The following is a 27,797-nucleotide window of genomic DNA, read 5'->3' as shown; positions in this document are numbered from 1 at the left end:
GGAAGCCCACCACAGGGACAACCACGCATCCACCCAGTAGACTGCAGAGGAAGCCCCCGGACAGAGCCCCCATAAGCATAGGTCGAAGGCCCCCCGGGAACCAGGGGCAACGGCCCACCGACCCCACCAGGCCCCAGCCGCCCAGACGTGGGCCGCGCACCAGACCCGGGCCCCAGGAGCTCGAGCGCCCCCAAACCCCCCGGCAGATGCCCCAGCTATTACCCAAGAGGGCCAAGCGCCCCAGACAGTCACACAGTGGGCCAGCGCCCCTGGCCAAGTGCCCTGGGAATCAAGACGTGCCCACAGGTGGGTGAAGTTGCGAGCAGCGGGGAGAGGCAACACTCCCCCCCCATCGAATGCAGCACAAGCAGGCCAGATGACAGCAAGTCCCAGACCCAGGCCCAGTCATCACCACACACACTTGCACGTCCCATACATCTACACTCCCTCCCTCAACTCCGCTGGGGTGTGGCGCAGCGGGCACACCAGGGCGCCAGCAGCCCCTCAGCCACCAGCAGAATAATTAATCCTCCTGGCCCCTCCCGCCACGGGCAGCAACCAGCAATCAGGGGTGTGAGAAGACCCCTCCCCTCACCCTTCTGGCTCTTCAATATTTTCTAATAGTGAGCGATTAAAATTGAGGGGCAGCCAAACTTGTAGAACTGGGAGCGCGGCCCTCTGGGCAGCCTACATACCCAAAGAGCCCCGCTCACCGGATGCCACTCAGTGTAACCACCCCCCAAGACCTAATGTGTGTGTGTGTGTTTGATAAGTAGTGATGTCTACGGTGTAATTAAAACAGGGGCGGGGAACTGAAGAGTGCAGCAAAGGGGACCACCTACGTGGCCCCATCCCTTTGATCTTCCATAGAGTAAAGTTTAGCATTTTTTTGTTTTGCAGGATGTCAGGATTGTTCCAGATGGGTGTAAACTTACACGGGAGAAGTGAAGACTTTGTCATTTTAAGAAATTCCCACCAGGCTGTCAGAGAGGTGCTGATGTTAATGCTATTAAAACATTTGTGATTTTTTACGTTTTGACTAATAAGTGGCAGGTCAGAGATTTCCAGATTATCACACAATGCTTGTTCTATATTTATCCATGGTTCATCTATTGGGCTAGGTTTAAACCATTTTGATTTATATTGTAACCTATTGGCTAAGAAATAGTGCTGAAAATGAGGTAAATCTAATCCACCACAGTCCTTGGTCTTCTGTAGGGTTTTTAAACTAATACGTGGTGGTTTGTTTTTCCACAGAAATTTGGAGATGCATGAATCTAGTGACTTAAACCAAGTAGCAGATGGTTTTATGGGGATCATTGAGAACAAATAATTAACTTTTGGTAGTATCATCATTTTAATGGTTGTAACTCTCCCCATAAGTGATATAGGTAAGGACTTCCAACGAGTGAGATCGTCCTCTACTGTAATAATTGCACATAATTTAGCTTTGTTAGCTCTGAGAGCCTGGAGGAAATGTTTATGCCTAAATATCTAATATTTCCTGACTGTAAAGTGATCACAGGTATATTCTGGACTCTACAGTTAATGGGCAGAACTGTGGTCTTAGACCAGTTGATAGAGTAGTCAGAAAGTGCTGAGAATTTATCTGAGTCTGATCGTGTGAGTGAGCGACGTCTGTGAGTTTTGAAGGAAAAGTAATACATCATCAGCATAAAGACTTATTTTATGCTCAATATTTTGGGGTTGGATGCCTTTAATATTTCGATCTTTTCTGATAGCAGCTGCTAAAGGTTCGATGAAAATAGCAAAAAGTGAGGGGCACCTTGAGGGGGAGCCTGAAGTCTCTGAGGCGTCTGAGGTGGAACAGATGCCGCCTGGCCTTTTTAACAGTCCTTTTCACGTGCAGTGACCAGGACAGGTCCTGTGTGATGGTCACACCAAGGTATTTGAAACTGTCCACCCTCTCCACCTCAGACAGATGCAGAGTGGACGGATGTCACTCTGCTGCTTCCTCCTGTAGTCCACAATCAGCTCTTTAGTTTTGCTGGCGTTCAGCAGGTGTAACGGGTAACAGTGAGGACCCAGAAATTCAGCCGCCACACACAGGAGTAGTTAAAGAGCAAACAGTTGTATTTGTACAGAGGGTTGATGACAATTGGTGGGTAGAGTTTTGGGGTTGCAGCCACAACTTGAGGGAAGGAGAGAAGATAAGTACAGAATCTAGAGGCAAGCAATGGTCAAAACACAGGTAGGGACAGGAACGGCTGGTATAATTGGGCTAACAGGGCTCATCCCTCCCTACATTATTCAATAAAAATGACAATATAATATATCAATAATTCAACAAAAACTTTAAACAAATTGTTTTTTAATTTCTGATCAGAGGTGGAGCCAAATCTGAACTGAAACCCATAAAATCTGTGAAAATGGGCTAATTATCTACAGCCCAAGCAAAGCAACTCAGTTACACTTGACTTTTATTCAACATTTGAGTGACAGGTTGCAAGAAATGCCTTTTTGTGTAACTTGGTTTACTTTTTGTGTAACTTGGTTTGAGAGAAAGGACTGGCTAATGGCTAGCCTCTTGAAGCTTCTCTTCAGATAAGGTAGACCACACCCATTCATGTCACATAGATGGCACATTTGTTTTAAGGCTCTCTTAACGTCCATTGTTTTTCTGGAGTTACTATTTTAGTTTTGTGCTGATGTGTGGATTATTGTGTTCCAAAGCAAATAGCAATAGGCTATAGTTGAAACCAATTTTTTAGCACAAGTCTGGATTTACCTTTTTTTAAAACCTTGTAAGGTGTGAAAGTATGTGTATTTCCAGAGAGATAGGTAGATGATATATTTTCCATCAGTGCATTCTTCTAAATATTGTTTTGGTGGTTTGTTGAAAAGGCCCATGCTGTTGTGATAGTTTAAACTTACATTCTAGCAGGACACCTTTTATGTTGAAATACAACTACTTGGCTTTTATAATACATTAGCCCCCCCATTTAATGTCACCACAAGCCGTCACTGGATAGGCAGATGTCAGGTACTTAACACGGATAGACGAGGGTCGGTCCAATATCCAGAATTCCAGAGAGGCAAGAAAAGTCCGTTGTGGGCAAGGCAGGAAGAACAGGCAGGAGGCGAACCTAGTTGGCAACTATAATAATCGTAGACAGAATGCTGGATTTCAACGTGGCACATGGTTTATGATAATCTGGCAGGGAAGCAGAGACTGGAGAGAGCTTAAGTAGAGCTATGAACAGGTGAAAACAGGTAAGCAATTCGGCAACAGGTGGGCTGGATAAGTGAATGCAGATATGGCATAGCAGAGAGGTGAAACATGACAGCAGGAGGTTATTCTCCCGGCACCTGCTCTGCAGGTGGATGACCTCCTTCCTGTAGACCTCCTCCTTGTTATGGGAGATGAACCCCACAATGGCCGTGTAGTCAGCAAACTTAAAAATGATATTGCTGTCTGATGTGGACACACAGTCATGTGTGTACAGGGAGTACAGCAGGGACTCAGTACGCAGTGCTGAGTGTGAGGGGAGATGAATTATGGGAACCTACACGTACCACCTGAATGCTGTAAAATTAATCCAGAAACAGTCCACAAACAGCACTCTCACATAGTTCCCCATCCTAGTGTCCATGTCGGAAAGTGTCTTGTGCAGCATTAAAGTTATGGCGTCATTGGTAGATTTGTCTGGGCGTTATGCAAACTGAAGAGGGTCCAGGGTGGGGGGCAGAGAGGAGGTGATCAATGTTTTGACCAGCTTCTCAAAACATTTCATCACCACAGATGTGGGGCGATAGTCATTGGGGTTACTAGGCTGGGTTGTCTTTGGGACAGGGACCCCAACAGACTTCTTAAAGCAGGTGGGAATCACACATTGTGAGCAGGAGAGGTTGAATATCATTGTAAACACCGTACGAGCTGTTCAGCGCAGGCTTTGAGGACTCGACCGCTGATGACGTCAGGCCCCGCTGCCTTCCTGGTGATCAGACTTCTAAACATCCTGCTCACCTCCAGCTCCGTCACAATGAGTTCCTCCTCTCCTCCGGCCGGGAGCGCAGCTTCTTCCCTGCTGTCCGACTCGAAGCGTGCAAAGAAGTTGTTGAGCCAGCAAAGCGTCGGCTCTCATCGTGGTTGGGTGTGTTGCTCTGTTGTCTGTGATGGCGCGTAGTCCCTGCCACAGCGCCCTGGAGTTGCTCCCCTCCATCTGCAGCTCCAGTCTTGCAGTGTAGTGGCATTTAGTCTCCTTCACCATTCTTTAGACAGTGTAGGTGGCTGCCCTGTATGGCGTCATATTTCCAGAGACGAGTCCAGAGTTGGAGGCAGTGGTGCAGGCCCTCGGTTTTATCCACCCACTCTTCTGGTTGGGAAAAGTTCTGATGGTGGCTATTGGTGTTGTGTCTTCCACCATTTTCGCAATAAATCACACAATTGTTTCTGTGAACTCGTTGATGCCACCGCCCAAACTGCACCGAAACATGTCCCAGTCCACTGAATCCAGTGCACTCCGCTGAGCGGCTTCTGACTGATCAATCCACCGTGTCCTTTCTCTGACTGCAGGAGATTCCTGCTTCGGTGGTTGTTTAAATATGAGAAAGACGGCACTGGGGTCTGAAAGGGCCAAACGAAGGCAGATACTTGGTCTTGTATCTATCCTTGAAAGGAGAGTGACAGTGGTCCAGAGTCTTCTCTCCTCTGGTGGGGCAGTCGATGTGTTGTTTAAACTCCAGTATGACCTTCCTCAGTTTTTTTTTCCTTTGGCTGCCCTTTGTTGGATTTCTGTTGCTGTCTGGTTTATTGTAATGCCTTTTGGTTATTCTTTGACATGCCTTTCAGCCTCTGTTCTGTCAATGTTTGGCTCCTCCAACTTGCCCACATTAACAACATCTTCCTTATATAAATAATTAGCACATTGGTAGAATTTTGCGTGAACCCATTTTTTTTAGTTCATCCACTGCTGATAGCCTCTGAGCCGCCAAAGAGCTAGTAACAGAGGCAAAATGGGTTATGTGTAAGAGCAAGCTAGCGTTGAGAAACTCTCCACTCTAACCATTGCTGCTGTCGACAGTTAGTTTTGGCAGGGTGATAATTTGTCTAGGTTCAAAGCATCTATTTGCATTTTTTTTCTGTCTTTGTCATGATGACAGTCAAGATGCAATACTAAGAAAAGTATTTGGTTAAATCTACAGTGGTATGTAAACGTTTGAACTAAATCTTTATTGTAAATAGATAAAGCAAGTGAAAGACTAGATGATTTTTTTTTTAAATGAATGAACTTTAATATTTCCATTTTTGAAACGAAAACAAAAGGATAGGATTGCAAACCAAAGTTTAATCACTCCGCAAGGTCAGGACTTACTCAGAAATAAATACCTTACAAATTATCAAAAATACAACTTGTTTATAACTTAATAACATTACTATCTATCCATTTTCCTTCTTTTTTTCTTCTTTTTTTCTCTTTATTTCTCTCTGTTTATATTGAGAAAGACCCCTGAGATGCAACTGCATTAATCCTGGGCAGTTACTGTAAAAACTAAATGAAAAAGGATTTTTGATAAATACTACTGAGAAAAAATAGATGTAAAATCTACTACCAAACAAGGTTGATATCTTTTTTTCTGCTCTTCAAAGTCTGCTTTATCAGAGATAGTAGATGGCACATGTAAACATTATGGACATTAGAGCTCCATAATATGGTAGTGTTGATTAAGGGGAAAATCTCCTTCAAATGTCTGGTTGGGATTGCATCTAGACTGGACTCTTTGTCAGCCTGGCTACAGTGCTGAAAAGAAACCTGGGATTATTCTTATTCTCTTTTATCAATAATGAATAATAAGCAGTTCTAGCTTTACGAAGTGCTTTCTTATACGTTATTAAACTATCTTTCCAGACTAATTGAGACTCTTCTAAATTAGAGGAATACCACTGTCTCTCCAGCTTTCTTGCAGTCTGCTTTAAAGCAGCTGTGAATTATACCAAGGAGCCAACCTCTTCTGACTGATTACCTTCCTTTTCAGAGGGGCAACATTGTCCAGTGTTGTACGCATTGAAGCTATAGTGCTGCCAACAAGAGTGTCAACACTGAAAAAAGTGACTTTTTGGTGCGATAAATTCTATAAGAGTAATTTCTACCTTGTATTTTCAAGATTCAGTAAGAACTAGAGTTTCTTAAGTAAAATTAAACATTTTATTAACGTAAGACATGAATTATAGGGGAAAAGTAAGTTTTACTTCGGTTTCCTCATATCATTTAAATGTTTAATAGATGTATGTCCATAAACCTAAAAAGTTTACATAAACTTTACTCTGAAAGTGTAGGGTTTCGAAACGCATGCACGACGCATGCGCACATGAAGTGACACTGTTCCGGACGTTACAGCAGCATCACGCTCAGCAAGGTGTAGCACATACATCCGGTAAATTTTTACCGCTCTGTTTTAAATTTGTAATAAAATATAATATATCTGCATGTAGTGTGACGAAAGATGTTTGATGATATCTGGTTATCTGGTAACTACCCAATTTAGGCACTGTCGCCTCACAGTGGGAGGGTTCCAGGTTCAATCCCCGCCTGGGGCATTTCTGTGTGGAGTCTGCATGTTCTCCCCGTGTATGCGTGGGTTCTTTCCGGGTACTCTGGCTTCCTCCCACCGTGCATGTTAGGTTAATTGGTGACTCTAAATTGTCCTTGGACTGGCAACCTGTCCAGGGTGAACCCTGCCTTTCACCCGATGACTTCTGGGATAGGCTCCAACCCCCCGACGGATTGACAGTATAGAATGGACTACCTAATTTTAGTTAGTAATGTAATGCAAATTCTACAGATATGTAAGATTCCTCATTTTAATGATGTTTCTGCCTATGAAAAGCAAGTACACTTTACTTAATTTGTTTAGATAAATATACTTTAAAACTTGGATGTAATCAAGTAAATGTTACTTAATATTATCACAACTGTAATGTTTTATGGAAAGTAACATTTATTTGATACTGGCAAGTGAGTTTTACTTAATATTGCAGGATTAAAGTTTACTGAAATCATTTGCATGCAAATACTTACAATATATTTTTTAAGTAACTCTTATGAGTTATTTTTTTTCAGTGAAGTTCTACTGGAGTAAAATTTAGGTAGACGTCCTCTGTAATATTTGCACATGGCAGTGAAGAAAAGGATGATGAAATTAACTCTTTAAAACTGCCAGCACACTGTCCCTCCTCACTCACTTGCCCTCCTTTCTGATCTCCTTTATCAAGACCACTTGCACCTCAACTGTCATTATTTATACACTTGATTTACTGCCTAACACTCCTAGTTATTGATCACAAACCTAGGTGAGGACGCGTGCAGCAGTGGAGGAAAGTGTGCGACATAAACAGGAGACAGGATGATGAGAGGCGGACGAAAAACACAAAACGTATTGTTCTACTACATTGTTCTCTTTCTTTCTTTGTTCGGATCTTTTTCCTCCATCTCATCTTTCTCTTCTGCCATCTTTCTGGTTACTTCATTTCTTAACTCTGCAAAAACTCTCTCTCTATTCCATTTTCAAAGACTGCAAAACTCTCCATCAATCATTTTTAAAAACTCTGACTTTTGCGTCTCTCAAGAACCTCCAGTACATAGGACGCAGAAGCAGGGTCAAGTTCAAAGCAAAGATGTTTATTTAGAAAGTAAACACAGGCAGGGCAGGTCGAGGATCTCTGCACAGAGCAACACAATAGGCTTTTCAATAAATCAAAACACAAAAACGCTCCGCTAATCGGAGGTGGCTATGAACGTCTACAAACTCAAAAACTCTCCAAACGGGAGGACCAAAAACAAAGCTACGAAACTTACCGTTATAATAGTAATGCAATAAAGTGCAAAGAAAAAAAAACAACATAAAGGGCTTCAACATTCAAGTATGCCTTTTAACAGGTAACAGTGCTAATAAATTGAAGGGTAAGTTGTTGTTTTTTTTTTTTTAAACCTGGACCTTATGTCTGGCATTAAATACGTTCATCTACTCACCGAGAACAGTTTGGTGAAAGTCGGCGTCCCTCGGAAGATATTCAGATCACTCAAGATCCGCGTATATCCATATAAAACGGGAGAGAACAGGGCAGAGACAATACAGCAAGGGACACAGACTATACTGCATGGGGAGTACAATGTGGGGCCGGGAAAAAAACCTCAGCACATCAAGAACAGTAACATAGGTCACCATCCAACATAAAAACTCAAAACATGAACAAACATTTGCTCGTTTCACACATAAAAAACGCAAGACATCCGAAGGCGTGGGATGGGGGTAAGCCCAGAGAGTTGCTATGTCTGGCTCTCAACCAATGTTACAGTTCACAAGATGTCATTGTGATACCACAGCAGGTTGCCATGGAGAAGTCCTTGATTGGGTCCCAGTCGGAGTCAACAATCACCAGGTGTCCAAGAAGAAGGGAGGGGGAGAAGTAGTTCAGAGCGTCTCACAGTAGTGATTTCAGGAGAGTTGTTTCAGCAGCGGCCTTGGCCGAGGCCGTTGCAAGGAGAGCAGGAATGCAGATTAGATTATGATAGCTGGTTAGGGCGAGTAGTCGTATTTCAGTGGACACGACTCACTCTGTTTGTCCATTCTGGTCACAAAAACGATCCATACGACTTTGCAAAGCCACCAGCTTCACCAAGATGTTTTCCATATTGCGGTTAATGACCACAGCGCCAATAGCTCTGCCCACCGATTCAAACATGCCGGACAGCTTGGGGCCTGTGACTGCTGTCTCCGAATTTTGCGATACACTAGGGCAGGGGTCGGGAACCTATGGCTCGCGAGCCAGGTGTGGCTCTTTTGATGACTGCTTCTGGCTCGCAGATAAAACAAAATATTCTCACTTGTTTTAATCCATCCATTGATTTTTCACTGCTCATGTCCTGTTCAGGGCTGCAGGAGCAATTGTCCATTATTTTAATTGGATGATACTGGACCACGTTGGCCGTTGCAGCGTAAAACAGGTAAACGCCCCCTTTTGAATCAGTCTGCTCGGTCATTAGCTCAAAACTAACCCTTCGACGAAGAAGATGGCGAAAAGAAAAAAAGATGATGAGTATCGTACATTTCAGGCCGAATGGACTGAAGAATTCGCCTTTGTGGAGAGAGCAAATTCTGCGGTGTGTCTAATTTGCAAAGACAAAATTACATCGATGAAACGGTCGAATGTAAAGCGGCACTTCGACACGCGCCATGCTACCTTTGCATCAAAATACCCGGCAGGAGACAGCAGAAAGAAAGCGTGCCAAGAGCTACTGAGCAGGGTACAAGCTAGAGCTACTGAGCAGGGTACAAGCTAGAGCTACTGAGCAGGGTACAAGCTAGAGCTACTGAGCAGGGTACAAGCTAGAGCTACTGAGCAGGGTACAAGCTAGAGCTACTGAGCAGGGTACAAGCTAGCCAGCAGCAACTCCGCGTATGGACCCGGCAAGGTGACTTTAATTCCGCTAGCTTTGCTGGATCTTTAGCAATAGTGAGGAACGGAAAACCATTCACAGATGGCGAGTATGCTAATAAATAATATGCTAATATATGCTAATATAATATGCTAATAAATTCAGAGGCTTATTATACTGACATTTAGTTGAATTCACTTTTAAAATATATTATATGGCTCTCATTGAAATAAATTTCCAAATTTTTTGCTTTCATGGCTCTCTTAGTCAAAAAGGTTCCCGAACCCTGCACTAGGGCAATGCCTAATCCAATTAGCAGAAAGCCCGTTGTCATGGTTCCGAATATGTATAGATCCTCCACGTCTTCAACGGAGAGACTCGACAGGCACACGACTCTCCACGTCTCCCAGGAGTCCCTCATGTACCCACAAACGTTCCGTCGGGACAGGCGGGTTCCCCTGGACCCGAGCTTCTTGTAGCAATGATTTTGTCAATTGCGTTTAGAGACCAGCCGATCAATTCCATGATTTAGTTTGAAAGCAATGCAGAGAGAGGCACTGAAGTTGAGACAGGACTGGACAAGACAAGAGAAGCAGGAGAGATATGGGAGAGGGCAGAATCAGGAGAGAGTAGAAATTCGACCGCCTTCGTTGAGAGCCGGAAGAAGAGTGAGACGAATGAATGAGTGAACGCGTACTATTGCTCTGTTAACTCATAGCTGCTGTGTATTGGTTAAAGTATTGGTAAAATAAAGACAGATAATGCCTTATTTAGATCCAGGTTTGAAAATACCAAACTTACCCTTCAACTGTTTCAGAGGTTGAGTCTTAGGAATGCAAATTTGACATGAAATGAAACCTCTTAACCCTTAGATGCATAAGTGACAGGACCCTACACTCTTCCATAAGTGGGTCAAAAATGACCCGCATTAGAATCAATGTGTTTTTAAGCTATTTTTGTCATTTTAATTAAGAATAATCATTAAAATATTTTTTTGATAATAATTTGGCCCACAAAAGAATTATTTCGTATTTGAAATAATTTAATTTTTAAAATTTTTAAAACACATGTAACATTTTGAAAATTGTAAAAGAAAATTGCACAACTTGAATTTATACACATGTGGCCATGGAAGAGATTGGAACACCTGAATTTAATTATTTTGGTGGGTGAGTGAATACTGGTGGTAATATAGTGAAGGATGTTGTACCACAGCACCATGGGCCACGTCTGTGTTTGACACTTGCAGGTGTAGGTGCCAACCATCTGGTCCATGATGTCTACACCGCCATTTCTCTAGTATGTGATGACTTTAGTTTTTTCTTTCTGCCATTTTAGTCCACCACTTTGCTGTGATGCATTGTGCTCAGGAGCACAACAGCCATTCCTTTTTTCCTGATGTAGCTGACCATGGTGAGGCTGCCATGAAATCCGAATTCTGTGCTGTGAACCTCCCTGGATTTGGAACCCTTTATCAGAGGAGGGATGTCTGGCTTGTTCTGCTGTAGAGTCCCCGCAATAGTGAGATCCTTCTCCAGGAGGTGCTACGCAAGAGGCACACTGGTGAAGTATTAGGAATGGGAATTGTTAAGAATTTCGCAATTCCGGTTTCTACTATCTATATCGCTTATTGATTCGGTTCCTTATCAGTTCTCTTATCGATTCTCATCCACTTATATAGTACAATATATAACTCTATATATCTAATTCTGCCCCACTCTTGCGGCCTTCGTCAACTAACTTTTAATATCATGATGGAAATCATTCATACAGTATGTCGCTAACATTATAACAGAGCTCTCAAGTTTTGAATGAAGGCAAGAGTGACATCTCCACAAGCCCCCCCCCCCCAGAGTCGCTGCCATCGCTTAGCAGCGTGTCAAAGACTTTACATTTGTGCAAAGTAATTCTATGCTGTGTGGTCAAATGTTTCAGCATGTTGGAGGTATTTCAATTCAATTCAATTCAATTCAATTTTATTTATATAGCGCCAGATTACAACAATTGTCATCTCAAGGCACTTAAGTAATATAGTCCAATTCAAGCCAATTGGAATTCAATTAATTGTAATCATAATCCAATTAATTCATATAGAGCCAATTCAAAAAAACAATATCCTAGCTAAGGAAACCAACAGATTGCACCGAAACTTGTCTTCAGTCCAATCTCCCATCCTGAGCGTGCCTGTGGCGACTGTGGAAAGGAACGACTCCCTTTTAACAGGAAGAAACCTCTGGCAGAACCACAACCAGGAAGAAACCTCTGGCAGAACCAGACACAGGAAGGGTGGCCATCCGCCTCGACCAGGTGGGGTTTGAGAAGACAGAAAAGAGGGAAAAGAGGGGGGAAAAACACCATAACGCCATTCAAAGGATATCTGTTGGAACAGGGAAACATACGTTAATAACCACAATAATGTCACATGTACATAAAATCAATTTTGAAATTAAACAGGGGGAAAAAGAGAGCAAAGTGAGGAAAGGTGTGACAGATGAGGTCCCCCAGCAGTGTAAGCCTATAGCAGCTTAACTATGGGCTGTTTCAGGATTACCTGAGCCATCCATAACTATAAGCTTTATCGAAAAGGAAAGTTTTAAGCCTAATCTTAAAAGTGGAAAGGGTGTCTGCTTCCCGGACATTTACTGGCAGCTTATTCCACAAGAGAGGGGCCTGATAACTGAAGGCTCTGCCTCCCATTCTACTTTTAGAAACTCTGGAAACCTATTGGTTTCATCTGGTTTCATAGATAAGTACAGCTGAGTATCATCAGCATAACAATGGAAATTTATGCCATGCTGTCTGATAATGTTACCTAATGGAAGCATGTATAAAGTATAAAGAATCGGTCCAAGCACAGAACCCTGAGGAACTCCATGACTTACTTCAACGTGTGAGGAAGATTCTTCATTTACAAGAACAAACTGGAATCTATCAGATAAATAAATAAATTTCCCCCTGTTGATGTGATCACAGCTCTGCACATGATGCAGCTGGCCCTAGTATTGTCCTTTTTGGTGAAATATAGCCAAACTTTGCAGCGCTTCTGCCTCAACACCATGTTGGAAACATTCTGAGCCAACATATGAAGCGTGCACATGATGTCATCGCACAAACGCGTCAGACGTTAGCAGAACCGGTTCTCAGTTCCCATCCCTAGTGAAAAAGTTTTCCATGATTTTGCACCCTGTGTTTCTGAATGCAGTGCACAAGTGCCGGATAATGTTTTCTTCCAGATTCTTTAGAATTTTTTCCCCCTGGTTGCGTCCCTATGTAATCTATTGCACAGGGGATACGTGTGATACACAGACTGATACATCCCAGTTCTTGAATCACATTCTTCATGTAGCACATGTTGCTGTGTACAATAATCTTTACACGTGACACTTGTGATTTCGTCTGTGTGGTCCACAAAACATATATTGCTATCAGTCATAGTTGATCAGAATCAAATGTTCCCATGAAATTCCATAGGACCTGAATGCGGGTCATTTTTGACCCACTTATGGAAGCTTGGGGTAGTAATACAAAAATTAGAATTTTGTAAAATGAATGAGAGGTAAGTTAAAATTTTAAATGGCATGATGTCAATAACATGTTTTTTGAGGAATAGCTGGAATGTGAAATGATAATAACTTTTTGTTACAAAGATATTGCAAGAAAACAACCTCACCGGGTCATTTTTGACCCACTTCTGCATCTAAGGGTTAAAATAACTCGGCATCAAACCCTTGAAAATGCTTTTTTACATTTTGGGAGCTACATTTTTTACACAGGGAGCTGTGATTCATCCGCAGCAGCTGCAGGGACAGCTGATGGTGGTGGAATGGAGACGGCTGATGCTGCTGTTTCACCTCCAGCGACCAGGTGCTCCATTTCTGCAGCAACTCTGGTCTTCATGAAGTTGATTCTCTCTTCCTTCATGTAGGCTGTTTTAAATCACGGATTGAGGATTTCAGCCATATCAAGTAGCTTTTCAGTGGTGTCCTCGTCATATTTGTCATTGAAGTAGTTCAGGATGCCCTCTTTGATGGTTCTAGTGAGTGGGGGCTCGTCATCCTGAGACTTGAGGATTCGTGCTTGAAGAGATGCAGGTTTAACATAAGAAACACTAACATACTTCTCTCCAGACAAGGCACCTTCAAATTCCATGAGATGGCTCAATGACTTGTCTATGGACTCCAGAATTTCCATATCTTGCCAGGTTGGGATCAGATGCCTCACCTTCTTATCTTCACGGAGGACCTGGCAAATTAATTCACATGTTATTTATATTGTGCATTTCACACACAGAGGCAACACAAGTGCTGCACAGAAAATCATAAGCTACATCACAGAGCACATATTATGCATGCCTAGCATGATGCACAAAAAATACCTGTGCAAGGGCTTTCTCCTGCTCGATGAACCTGCTGACCATCTGCTGCCGTGAGCCCCATCTGGTGCGAGTCTCACTCTTGAGCTGGTGAGTGGGCAGGCCAAGGTCAACTTGAGCCTTCACCAGTTCATGACTTCTTTTGAATGAATGGGAGATGGCACTTGTCACCTGCTTGCAGACCCCAATTGCACGTTTCACAGCCACTTAGGTTTGAGTAGGAGGCATTTTCAGGCTGTTCTCTACAGAGATACAAAAAAACAGAAGAAGGTTAAAACTTTATGAATTGTGTAAATTATTTACATTTAAACATGTTTGGACAGCAGCAGATAATTACAATTTCGGCCTTTGATATTTAAATGTATACATCAGAGTTATTATAGTTTAGTATTTTTCAACACAACACTTTGTGCAGGCAAGATTTGACTCAGTTATTTATCTCTTATTTATCCCATCTCAGTCTCAATAAACACATGCACCAGTGCCTCCTCCGTCTTGTTGTGTTGACACATTGTAATAAAATATATTAAAACATGTTTCAACAGTCACACCACAGCAGATAATTACACAGGCATCCCATAGAACATATCATATGTTACATATGTAGGTCTATAATAAAAACATATGTAATATTCATTGTTAATGCTGTGCTCCACTCACCTATGGCCAGCTGCAGACGGTGCCCAAAGCACTGTAGCCTGTTCCCCTCGTTCAGTTGCAATGCACTGATGTTATTAGTTGCATTATCTGTGGTCACGCAGACGAGCAAATCTTCACGCAGATCCCAGGATTGAAGTGCTTCTCTTAGGGCTTTAGCTATCATCACTCCCGTGTGGTCTTCAGGGAAGTAGCTTGTCTGTTGGCATCGGCTACTTAGTATCCAGTCGTTGTTGATAAAATTAACTGTTAGGCTCATATATGGCTGTGTGACTCTGCTCGTCCACATATCAGTCATCAATGCATAATATTCCACATGTTAAAGAAGTTCATCTTTCACCTTCGCACGGCATTCTTCATACATGCAGGGCAGCTGGACATAACTTATGGGTTTTGAGCAGTGCCACAAAGTTCTTCTTTTCCACAGTATATACCGGGGCCATGTCTTAACATAAATGTTGTGCTTTTCAAACTCTCCGCCATACTCTCCGCTATATTGTTGTTTGTATCTAAGCATGAGTCTTTGCGGGTGACGTAAAATGCTAGCGCAAAGTAGTAGTGTTGCTGCAGTTACATTTAGCCTTCATTCATTGTTCATACAACATGTAACGTTTTATTTCCATTAAAAACAAAACAAAAAACATATAAGCAATAGAGGGCTATATCGTATGGTAGACATTTTTATATCACACTACAATATATATATCGTAATATCGCACAGCACTAAAACAGCATGGAAACATTGGTTAACAGTTGCATTATTCATATAAATGTCAAATGTCGTATAAAAGTTATTGACTTTGTTTTGGGTTAAACTATTCAGTACTACGGACCACTAGGGGGCAATGTGGCTCCATAGGCTGATTAGTCATTTTGCAAAATAATGATTTCTTCGGTATTCCTCCAAGTACGGTCATGAAAAAGGTCTTAAAATGCAACTAGTGATTTCACTGAGAACCTGAAAGAACTTGCACACAGACATAAAGCACATTTAATACAGTTTCAAGATTCAGCTGAAAATGAATCTGGGTGAGGTTATTTTAAAAGTTCCATGTGGCGCTTGTCTCTGGTTTGGATAACAGTCAGGGCAAATGTCACTGTTTGTTTACTTTGACCTAGATAAGGTCGGAAGTGTCCTGGTCTGGTTTTCTCCAATATTCTCCTAAAGAGGGTTGTTTGTTTGTTCAGCTTAGTTAGCACTAAATCATTAATGCATGCAAGTTTATGGCATAGGTCTGTGGAAAGAGGGACTGAGAAACTCCCCCAAAATGCTTTCATGGGCAAAGGTTGGTGTAAATTTCTCTTCCTTAGTGTATAAATCCCCCATCTGGTATTTCCACACTGGCCATCCCCACAAAAGAATGTTGGACTAATTTAAAGTCTTAAGTTTGTATTAAACTCCACACTTGAGTTAGCTACACATGCTTGGCTGTGGTGTTTGTTTGGTTTCTGGGTTTAAGCAGAGTTGAGCAGGTTTTCCAGGAAACCCGGGGCGGAGTCTGGTTCAGCTCCTGCACTCACCTGTTTTTCATATGCACTTATCAAGCTGCCTTCTTAAGGATCTGCAGGAGCAAACCAGTCTTCACAAGATGATCTCACTACTACAGTCGTAATTCAGCCGACTTCTGTGCTTCTTTCTATAAAGTCTCCTTTCTATCTAAGGCCTTGGAGAACGTAATATCTAAACGGTTATTATGATCTTTGAGCAAAAACAGTATTCTTTTAGTCTGATTTTAGAGCACTCCATAGCATTGAGAAAGCCCGTGTCAAGGTGACAGATAACGTACTGCTAAGTGCAGATAGAGGAGCGTGCTCAATTATGATTGTCTTAGATTTAAGTTCTGCCTTTGATACTGTTGACCACAACATTCTCCTCCACTGCCCGGAATCCAGGGTTGGAGTTAAGAATTATGCTCTGTGCTTATTGTGCTCATATCTCTCTAACAGAACTTTTTCTGTCTCTCTAAATAATTATACCTCCTTAGTGGCTCAGCTCAGCTATGGTGTAAGATAAGATAAGATAGAACTTTATTAATCCCAAAAGAATTTCCTGTGCCAGATGTATGGTTGTCTTGAGGCATTTTCTAAAATGTTGTAATGTTTTATTAAATGTGGTTGTGTTTTGACCCTCAGGGCCACTGTACAGATGGCTCCAGAATTACAATTACAATATACAGCAGAGCATCAAATAGATGATGTATGAAAATAAGTGTAATGAGTAGAAAAGCAAGATACGTTAAATATAAAGTACAAACTCCTCCTGGCTCTGCAGCCCTGATATTTCCTCCTCAGTTCCTTGGGGATCTCATGTCTCTCGCTGGCCACGCCGCTGCTTCAGAGTCCCATCAGCTGCTCCCTGGTATAGACAATGGAGCCCTGGCTCACCTCTGCCAGGACCGGGATCCGGCACGATAAAAGTACACCAAACACGAGAAAAAACGCACAAGGCCACATTGTTCTACTTGCAGGATAACTTAACTTGCTACTTAACTACTTAACTTGCAACTTAAAGTAGAGAACAATTAGGAAAAGTGAAGTAATATAAAAAAAAGTAAGAAGCGATTCTGGCAGGCTGTGACGGCGCCGGAAGTAAATGTGCCAAAGGGTTCAGTACTAAGTACTTGTCTGTTCTCTATTTGCATGCTACCTCTTGGCCAGCTAAATCAAGAACATAATGTAAATCACCATTTTTATGCTGATGACACTCAGCTGTACATGTCCATAAAACCCATAGATCCCAACAGAGTCGCAAATCTTGCACCCTGTCTCTCTGACATGAAATCCTGGATGGTCCAAAATTTCCTTCAATTCAAATAAATTTTATTTATATAGCGCCAGATTACAACAATTGTAATCTCAAGGCACTTAAATAATATAGTCCAATTCAAGCCAATTGGAATTCAATTCATTGTAATCATAATCCAATTAATTCATATAGAGCCAATTCAAAAATTAATATCCAAGCTAAGGAAACCAACAGATTGCACCGAAACTTGTCTTCAGTCCAATCTCCCGTCCTGAGCGTGCCTGTGGCAACTGTGGAAAGGAACGACTCCCTTTTAACAGGAAGAAACCTCTGGCAGAACCAGACTCAGGAAGAAACCTCTGGCAGAACCAGAACCAGGAAGGGTGACCATCCACCTCGACCAGGTGGGGTTTGAGAAGACAGAGAAGAGGGAAAAGAGGGGGAAAAACACCATAACACCATTCAAATGATATCTGTTGGAACAGGGAAACACAAGTTAATAACCACAATAATGTCACATGTACATAATATCAATTGAGAAATTAAACAGGGGGAAAAAGAGAGCAAAGTGAGGAAAGGTGTGACAGATGAGGCCCCCCAGCAGTCTAAGCCTATAGCAGCTTAACTATAGGATGTTTCAGGATTACCTGAGCCATCCCTAACTATAAGCTTTATCAAAAAGGAAAGTTTTAAGCCGAATCTTAAAAGTGGAAAGGGTGTCTGCTTCCCGGACATTTACTGGCAGCTTATTCCAAAAGAGAGGGGCCTGATAACTGAAGGCTCTGCCTCCCATTCTACTTTTAGAAACTCTGGGAACAACAAGTAAACCTGCAGTTTGGGAGCGAAGTGCTCTGTTAGGAAAATATCTTACAATGAGATCTTTAAGATATGATGGAGCTCGGTCATTAAGAGCTTTATATGTGAGGAGAAGAATCTTAAATTCTATTCTGAATTTAACAGGGAGCCAATGAAGAGAAGCTAAAACTGGAGAAACATGATCTCTCCTGTTAGTTCTCATCAGAACTCTGGCTGCAGCATTTTGGATCAGCTGGAGGCTTTTCAGAGAATATGTGGGACAGCCCAATAATAAAGAATTACAGTAGTACAGTCTTGAAGTAACAAATGCATGAACTAGTTTCTCTGCATCACCCTGAGACAGGATGTTCCTGATTTTAGCAATATTACGAAGGTGAAAGAAGGCAGTCCTAGAAACCAGTTTTATATGTGCGTCAAATGATAAATTCTGGTCAAAAATAACTCCAAGGTTCCTCACTGTAGAACTAGAAGCCAAGGAAATACCATCTATAGTAACTATATAACTAGACAATTTCTCCCTGAAGCGCTCAGGTCCAAAGAGAACAACTTCAGTTTTGTCTGAATTTAAAAGCAGACAGTTCTGAGTCATCCAGGTCTTTATGTCTTTAAGACAGGCTTGTAGTCTGACCAACCTATTGGTTTCATCTGGTTTCATAGATAAGTACAGCTGAGTATCATCAGCATAACAATGGAAATTTATGCTATGCTGTCTGATAATGTTACCTAATGGAAGCATGTATAAAGTAAAAAGAATCAGTCCAAGCACAGAACCCTGAGGAACTCCATGACTTATTCTGGTGTGAGGAAGATTCTTCATTTACAAGAATAAACTGGATAAATATGACTTAAACCAACCCAATGCATTTCCTTTAATCCCAATAACATGTTCAAGTCTCTGTAACAGAATGATGTGATCGATCGTATCAAATGCAGCACTGATATTGATGTTATTTAAGTTGTGGTGAATACTTTCATCTTACTATCATTGTAACTGGTATGAATGGTTTGTTTATTTTCTTTGTAAATTAATGGTTAAATTCAGTTTTATTTATATGGCGCCAAAATACAACAAATGTCATCTCAAGGCACTCAAGGCAATATAGTCCAATTCAACCCAATTGGAATTCAATTAATTGTAATCATAATCCAATTAAATTATTTGATTTAGGTTTCCTTATATGTTGATTTTCCTTTTCCATGTAAAAGGAGTAGGTGTTATATCAGGGTGTGCTTCAGCCTACACCCTTTTCGTTTACTGTTTATTATGTATTGCATTCCCTAATGGCCTTCATAGTATGATGAACCAATAAACTAATAAATCCATTCCAATCCAATCCAGAATAATATTAATTAATGTAAAGTTCTATCTTCCTCATCATCGTGCCAGATCCCTTGTGAACAAGATGGATGAGCTGCAGTCACAGATCGCCTACAACCGTCTCATCCGTGAGTATTGTCTATTGATTCTTAGCGAGTTCTGGTTGTTCCCGCATATACCCGATGCTACAGTTGAGCTAGCCAGCCACACACTTCACCGCTACGACCGGAACAAAGCCGCCAGTAAGAGCATAGAAGGGAGACTCTGTTTACGTGCTTGAGGACTGGTGCTCAGACATCAGGGTAATAGATACCTACTGCTCACATGACCTTGAGGCCATGTCTGTCCAGTGTCGACCATTCTATCTGCCATGGGAGCTAACAGTAGCCATTGTGACCGCTGTTTCCATCCCTCCCGATGCTAACGTTAGCACAGCACTGGGCCAGCTTCAGCTCATGGTATCAAAACAACAGAAGACTCATCCAAATGACGTGCACATAATCGCTGGGGACTTTAACAAACCATGCTTCAAGACTTCCCAAATTCCACCAGCACGTCAAGTGTGCAACAAGGGGAAATAGCACACTTGATCATGTTTATTCAAACTTTAAGCATGCCTACAGAACAACCCCCATCCCAAAGTCAGTTCATCCCTCTCTGCTCCTCTTCTCGGCCTACACCCTCCTCAGAAGGCAAACAAAACCGACCTGACAGACCATCAAAGCTTGGCTTTCAGGACAGGAGACAGAACTCTCTACAGCACCGCCAAAGCTGACCTAGGGAGGGGCATCAAAGAGGCCAAGGATTCCTACAAGGATTCTCACCTGCACCTGGATTAAAAACTTTCTAACGAGTCGCCCACAGTCTGTAACAGTTGGCCCCCACTACTCCTCCACACTCACACTCAGCACTGGTTCCCCCCAAGGCTGCGTTCTGAGCCCTTTTACTGTACGCCCTGTACACCCATGACTCCTCTCCGACCCACTCAACCAACTGCGTTATTAAATATGCAGACAACACCAACGTGGTTGGACTCATCAGCACCGAGGACGAGAGAGCGTACAGGACCGAGTTTGACAAACTGTCACTCTGGTGCTCAGACAGCAACCTGACTCTGAATGTCCATAAGACAAAATAACTCATTATGGACTTCATTAAGAACAGGCAGGACTGAGAGGGTCTAGTCCTGTGCCTACCACAGAACCAGCCTTTTTCACCACTTTGTCCAAGCACAGTTTTTGTCTGTAGTGCAACTCCCCCAGCAGACAACAGCATAGAACAGTGCACTCTCAATGACAGTGTGATAAAACATGCACATGCACAACACAGCCATCTCAGGAAGAAGAGACGGCTCTGGCCCCTCATGTACACTGTTTCTATGTTGGCAGACCACTCCAGTTTATTATCCAGCACCACCCCCAGGTATTTGCAGGTCTGAACAGTCTCTATCTCCCCTCCATCAATGCAGTCTGACTGGCATGATTTTTTGGATCTCCTGAAGTCCACCACCAGCTACTTGGTCTTGGTAGTGTTCAGGAGTAAACAGTTATTTTTGGTCCAGTCATTGAAGGACTCCACAAGGTCCCTGTACTCCTTCTCCTGTCCACCACGCACACATGCCACAACAGCCGTATCATCAGAATACTGTATGTGGCAGGACTCTGAGTTGTACCTGAAGTCCGATGTGTACAGGGTGAAAAGAAAAGGAGCCAAAATAGTACCCTGCGGAGCCCCATACTCATCACAATTGTTTGGTAGCAAGTTAGCATTTCCCATAATCACAGAGGGCCGTAAAGGCTTGTACCTCCGCCTCCTGTTGTGCCTCTTTGCCTTTAGTTTTCTTAGCTTTAGCTTTAGCTTTCTTAGATCGGTCGGAATTGGATGTTTAATTCTGCGTTCAATCCTTGACACTGCCAACAGTTCATCTCTCGTGTACACTGCTCTACTCGTAGCAGTGGACATTGTCAAAAAGTAAAAATAAAATGAAATGTGAATAAAAAGCAGATAACTAAAAATCACTAAAAATGTTTAGATTTAAACTAAAATTACATATATTTATATAAATGACGAACAAAATTCAGAGCTACACAGACTTGCTGCTGATAAGGCTGGCGCATAGAAACTGTGAAGAATGAAAAATTCTTATTAAATAAAATTGATTCATTATATAAATATATATAGATAAAATTTATTTATTTATTCCATAAGTTATTATTAAAAGATAATTAAAAAAACATGAAGATTAAAACTAAGCTTATCATCAGCATTCTGTTGATGTGAGATATGTCAGTGACCCTCGAGGGAGGCCGTTGCAACTGACTTCATGTCATTGGACATGGAGGGCGCATGCGCATGCAGCGACCGGCAGTTGTAGTGTTGAGTGTCTTCGTTTGTCTGTTTGCTGTTTAACAAAGTGTCTATTTTCGTTAGAAAACGTCAATACTTAAATATCGCAGATCCTCAAGGCGCAACAGCACGCTGACATGGAGTGGGTTGTTGTCTTCGCACTAATAGTACTATGAGCTTGTCTGGGAGCAAGTTGGCATACTGCGACACATCCGACCCGGATTATATACTCCAGAGACTTTCTTCTTAGTTTTAAGGCTAATTTTAAATGTTAACAGCTACAGCGTTAGCATTGTTGCAGGTGAATCAGCTGACTATCAGCTGATCCAGTTTGTAATTATAGATAGGTGTGTTTTGTTTTGTTTTTACTCTATATTAATAATATAAATGATGTTATAATCAAATGATAACATAGCATAATTTGGAAGGTGTGTTTTAGATTTATATTGATTATTTTCCTGGCTTGTGCTTCCAAGGCTGGAGCTTGTGTGTGTGCTGATCGTGACCCTCCTCAACATCATCCCCACCCCCTTTCATCATCATCCCCTCCTTCTTTATGGACAGCATTCAAATTCTTCAGTTCAGCTGGTCAGACATTACAGTCTGAACTGAAGTGGCGAGCCAAACCCCACTGAACCTAGACTGTCAGAGAAGCTGATTTTATTTGTGATATATTGTGATTGTATAGCCTACTTTTACTGTTGTAACTATTTTTATTTATCTTTGTTTATTGTTTTGATTGAAAGAGGCATAAGTTAAGGAAACCACCTGTCAGTAAGATACACACTAAAATAGGATTAAAAATACAGAATTAGAATTAAACTAGACAATTAGAATAATAACTAAATTAGCACTAAACTAAGAATTAGACATCAAATTTAGATACTAACCTGACAGGTGGATTTGTAAAGGAAAAAATGGAATAGTTTGTGTATTTTTGATTTTGTCTTATGTGTTATTATTGTATAGAAACCGAGAAGAAGATAATTAATTCATATCGAAATAAATTATGTTTGACTTTTTTTAATATAACACAACAGTGATCTCTTGTTTGTTGTCTTTTCCTACTCACACCCATTTCTCCCGAGTGAATTTAATCTTCCGAATAACTGGTCCACATCTAAATTTCAATTTGATTTATTTAACATTAATAACTGGTTCTATTATTTAACCAGGTGTTACACTATGCTGGAACTAAATGTGACAAAAACCAAGGACACGTGTATTGATTTCAGGCACAAGGCCTGCAACCCTACTACAACCATCATACATGGGCAAGACATTGAAATTGTTCATCAGTATAAATATCTGGGTTCTATTATTGATGACAGATTGATTTTTAACAGTAACACGGACATGCTTGTAAAGAAAGGGCAGCAGCGCCTATACTGTCTCAGGAAGCTTTCTAGGTTTCATGTTGACAAGACTCTGATGACCATGTTTTATAGATCTTTTATAAACTCCATACTTACCTTCGCTGCCATCTGCTGGTATGCCTTACTCAATGTGAAAAACAAAAATGCCATATCCAAAATCATCAAAGTATGTAGTAACATAACTGGGGTTCAACAGAAAAATATGACTGTACTGTACGAAGAGCAGGTTATCAGGAAGGCTGAATCTATTTTGGATAATTACACCCATCCTCTGCATAGTGAATTCCAGTTTTTGCCTTCTGGTTCCCATTTTAAATATCAGTACGGACCAATAGATACAAGCACTCATTCATACCCTCTGCTGTTCAGCTGTTAAACTCGACTAGGAAACTCAGATAGTCATATGTTGTATGCACACAAATTTTTAGGTATCCTTTATACTGCACATATTTATTTTTACGTGTGTTTTTTATGTGTTTTATGTGTGTAGTGTGAGCGTGTGTGTGAGAGGTGTACTACTACTGCACAACAATTGCCCATACTGGGAAAAATAAAGAGCTACTACTACTACTACTACTACTACTACTATCATGCTATTTTTTATACTGCTGTAACAAGTAAATTTCCCTGTGTGGGATGAATAAAGCATATATCCGATCTAATCTAACGCCTAAATATTATATGAGACTTTTTCTGTACATACATCAGCTAGAATAGAAAAAACAACAACAAATGTCTAAAGGTGGGAAAGAAAAAAATCGATACATTTTATCTTTTTTGAGTTGAAAATTAGATTCTATACCAAAAGCTGCAGTGACTGTAAACGACCTGGAAGAGCTTTTCAACTCGATTCAAATAAGGTGCTACTATATAAATGATTGTGTTATCAGCATGAAAATGTACTTTGGCTTAATTTAGTCCCTGTCCCAACTCATTCATAAAATAGGTCCTCAACGAGCACCTGTGGTTACTGTGAGAAAAGCTGATGTATAGTTTTCTACAGTGACACAAATGGAGCCAATGGAGCAGAGCCTTTAAAATAGGAGTTTGTAATCAACAGAGTCGAAAGCTCTTCACAAGTCAACAAAAAGAGCTGCACAGTTCTTTTTGCTGTCTAATGACTAGATAATATAATTTGTAACAAGCATAGCTGCTATAATATTACAATGATCTGATACAAAACCTGACTGAAATTTGCAAAGAATATAATTGTGTGATATAAATTCTTTCAATTGGTTATTTATAGAGGATTAAAATAATTTAGCCAGTTCTGCTAATCTGGAAATAGGGTGGTCATTATATGAATCTCAAGGTTCTCCACTCTTTAACAGTGGAACATCCAGAGCTGATTTCCAGGTACTGTGGATGACACTTAATGAGAGACTTAGCAAAAGAAAGAAACAAAAGGGAGGGTTCTAGCTTTTTGGAACCAGGAGACTTTTTACAACCTAAGTTCATAGAGCTTCATGAACATAAGAATCAGTAATATAATACGCTAATAAACCTAGCGTAGCTAGCTCTGTTAGTCGTCCCCGAGCAGATCCCGAGCAGCCGGGACTTAAGAGTGGCTGGGTGACTGTCAGGAAGAGGAGTCATAGTCCTAAAGTCAAGCCCGTGGTTCACCATCAACCTGTCCACGTTTCTAATAGATTTTCTCCACTCAGCGACACACCCGCTGAGGACAAAACCCTGGTAATTGGCAGCTCTATAGTCAGAAACGTGGCATTAGAGACACCAGCGACCATAGTCAAATGCATTCCAGGGGCCAGAGCGGGCGACATAGAATCCTATTTAAAACTGCTGGCTAAGGATAAACGTAAATACGGTAAAATAGTTATTCACGTCGGCGGTAATGACACCCGGTTACGCCAATCGGAGGTCACTAAAATTAATGTTGCATCGGTGTGTAATTTTGCCAAAACAATGTCGGACTCCGTAGTTTTCTCTGGACCCCTGCCAAATCTGACCAGTGATGACATGTTTAGCCGCATGTCCTCATTCAATCGCTGGTTGTCTAGATGGTGTCCAGCAAACAACGTGGGCTACATAGATAATTGGCAATCTTTCTGGAGAAAACCTGGTCTGATGAGGAGAGACGGCATCCATCCCACTTTGGAAGGAGCGGCTCTCATTTCTAGAAATATGGACGAATTTATTAGTCATCCAAAAACATGACAACCCAGGGTTGAGACCAGGATGCAGAGTTGTAGTCTTACACACTTCTCTGCGGCTTCCCACCTGATGCTGCCCCCCCCTCAATCAAAAAACACAAAAGGAGCAAATCCTCTTGTGCAAAAAAAAATTAAAACAAAAACTTTAACTGAACAAAAACATCAAACTATTAAATGTGGTTTGCTGAATATTAGATCTCTCCCTTTGAAGTCTCTGTTAGTGAATGATTTGATTTGTGATCATCATATTGATATATTTTGTCTTACAGAAACCTGGCTGCAGCAGGAGGATCATGTTAGCATTAATGAATCAACTCCCTCTGACTATTTAAATGTTCATGTTCCTAGAACCACAGGCAGAGGAGGAGGAGTGGCAGCTATCTTCAGATCAGGGTTACTAATCAGTCCTAGACCCAAGATTAGTTTTAGCTCTTTTGAATCTCTGATTCTCAGTTTTTCCCACCCAAAGTGGAAATCACAAAAACCTCTTGTGTTTGTTGTTGTGTATCGTCCGCCTGGCCCTTATTCTGAGTTTCTGTCTGAATTCTCAGAGTTTTTATCCCAGTTAGTGGTGAGTACAGATAAAGTCATTGTAGTGGGTGACTTTAATATTCATGTAGATGTTGAAAATGACAGCCTAAATATTAACTTTAATTCTATATTAGACTCTATTGGATTTTCTCAAAGTGTTCACAGACCTACTCACTGCCTTAATCATACCCTTGACCTTGTGCTGACTTATGGCATTGAGAGTGAACAGTTAACAGTGTTCCCTCATAACCCTGTCTTATCTGACCATTTTTTAATAACTTTTGAATTTACATTACTTGACTACACGGTTTCTGAGAAGAATTCTACATATAGAAGGTGTCTGTCAGAGAATGCTGTAACCAGATTTAAAGAGTTGATTTCATCATCCTTTTCTTCACTGCCATGTGCTGATATGACACAGGATGGCTACCTAAATTTTACTCCAGTAGAACTTGACTCTCTTGTTGACAGCACTACAGCTTCAATGCGTACAACACTGGACAATGTTGCCCCTCTGAAAAGGAAGGTAATCAGTCAGAAGAGGGTGGCTCCTTGGTATAATTCACAGCTGCTTTAAAGCAGACTGCAAGAAAGCTGGAGAGTCAGTGGCGTTCCTCTAATTTAGAAGAGTCTCAATTAGTCTGGAAAGATAGTTTAATAACGTATAAGAAAGCACTTCGTAAAGCTAGAACTGCGTATTATTCATTATTGATAGAAGAGAATAAGAATAATCCCAGGTTTCTTTTCAGCACTGTTGCCAGGCTGACAAAGAGTCCGGGCTCTGTTGAGCCATGTATTCCTTTAACTCTCAGCAGTGATGATTTCATGAGATTCTTCATCAATAAAATTGTTTCTATCAGAGAGAAGATTAATGGAAACCTTCCCATTATTATCACTGATGTATCATCAAGTAGAGCAGCTTTAGAAGTATCTTTCGAACCTGAATTGTATTTAGACAGCTTCTGTCCAGTTGATCTTTCTGAGCTAACAACAGCAATAGTCTCTTCTAAACCATCAACTTGTATGTTAGACCCAATCCCAACCAGACTGTTCAAGGAGGTTTTCCCCTTAATTGACACTTCCATATTGGATTTGATCAATCGGTCTTTGTTGACAGGATATGTACCTCAGACTTTTAAGGTTGCTGTAATTAAACCTTTACTTAAAAAACCTACTCTTGATTCAGAAGTGTTGGCTAATTATCGACCTATATCCAATCTCCCTTTTTTGTCCAAAGTTCTTGAAAAAATAGTTGCAGTTCAACTTTGTGATCATTTACATAGAAATAATCTGTTTGAAGAGTTTCAGTCAGGATTCAGAGTGCATCATAGCACAGAAACAGCACTGGTGAAAGTTACCAATGATCTCCTGTTAGCCTCTGATAGCGGACTTGTTTCTGTGCTTGTCCTGTTGGATCTCAGTGCTGCATTTGATACGATCGATCACAGCATTCTGTTACAGAGACTTGAACATGTTATTGGGATTAAAGGAACTGCATTAGGCTGGTTTAAGTCATATTTATCTGATAGATTCCAGTTTGTTCTTGTAAATGAGGAATCTTCCTCACACGTTGGAGTAAGTCATGGAATTCCTCAGGGTTCTGTGCTTGGACCGATTCTTTTTACTTTATACATGCTTCCATTAGGTAACATTATCAGACAGCATGGCATAAATTTCCATTGTTATGCTGATGATACTCAGCTGTACTTATCTATGAAACCAGATGAAACCTACAGGTTGGTCAGGCTACAAGCCTGTCTTAAAGACATAAAGACCTGGATGACTCAGAACTGTCTGCTTTTAAATTCAGACAAAACTGAAGTTGTTCTCTTTGGACCTGAGCGCTTCAGGGAGAAATTGTCTAGTTATATAGTTACTCTAGATGGTATTTCCTTGGCTTCTAGTTCTACAGTGAGGAACCTTGGAGTTATTTTTGACCAGAATTTATCATTTGACGCACATATAAAACTGGTTTCTAGGACTGCCTTCTTTCACCTTCGTAATATTGCTAAAATCAGGAACATCCTGTCTCAGGGTGATGCAGAGAAACTAGTTCATGCATTTGT

At 41.2% G+C, this 27,797-nt stretch overlaps 1 protein-coding gene across 1 annotated transcript in view; it reads left to right on the top strand.

Moving 5' to 3' along the window:
* Positions 1-27,797, top strand: part of tmem200b (transmembrane protein 200B) — a 47,161-nt gene that overhangs the window by 6,517 nt on the left and 12,847 nt on the right. The gene's annotated exons all lie outside the window — the stretch shown is intronic.

Source organism: Leuresthes tenuis, unplaced genomic scaffold (assembly GCF_036924035.1).
Source record: "Leuresthes tenuis unplaced genomic scaffold, fLeuTen1.0.hap1 SCAF_18, whole genome shotgun sequence".
Taxonomy (NCBI): domain Eukaryota; kingdom Metazoa; phylum Chordata; class Actinopteri; order Atheriniformes; family Atherinopsidae; genus Leuresthes; species Leuresthes tenuis.
Note: the sequence above shows the minus strand (reverse complement) of the source record. Positions and strands in the feature narration are given on the sequence as shown.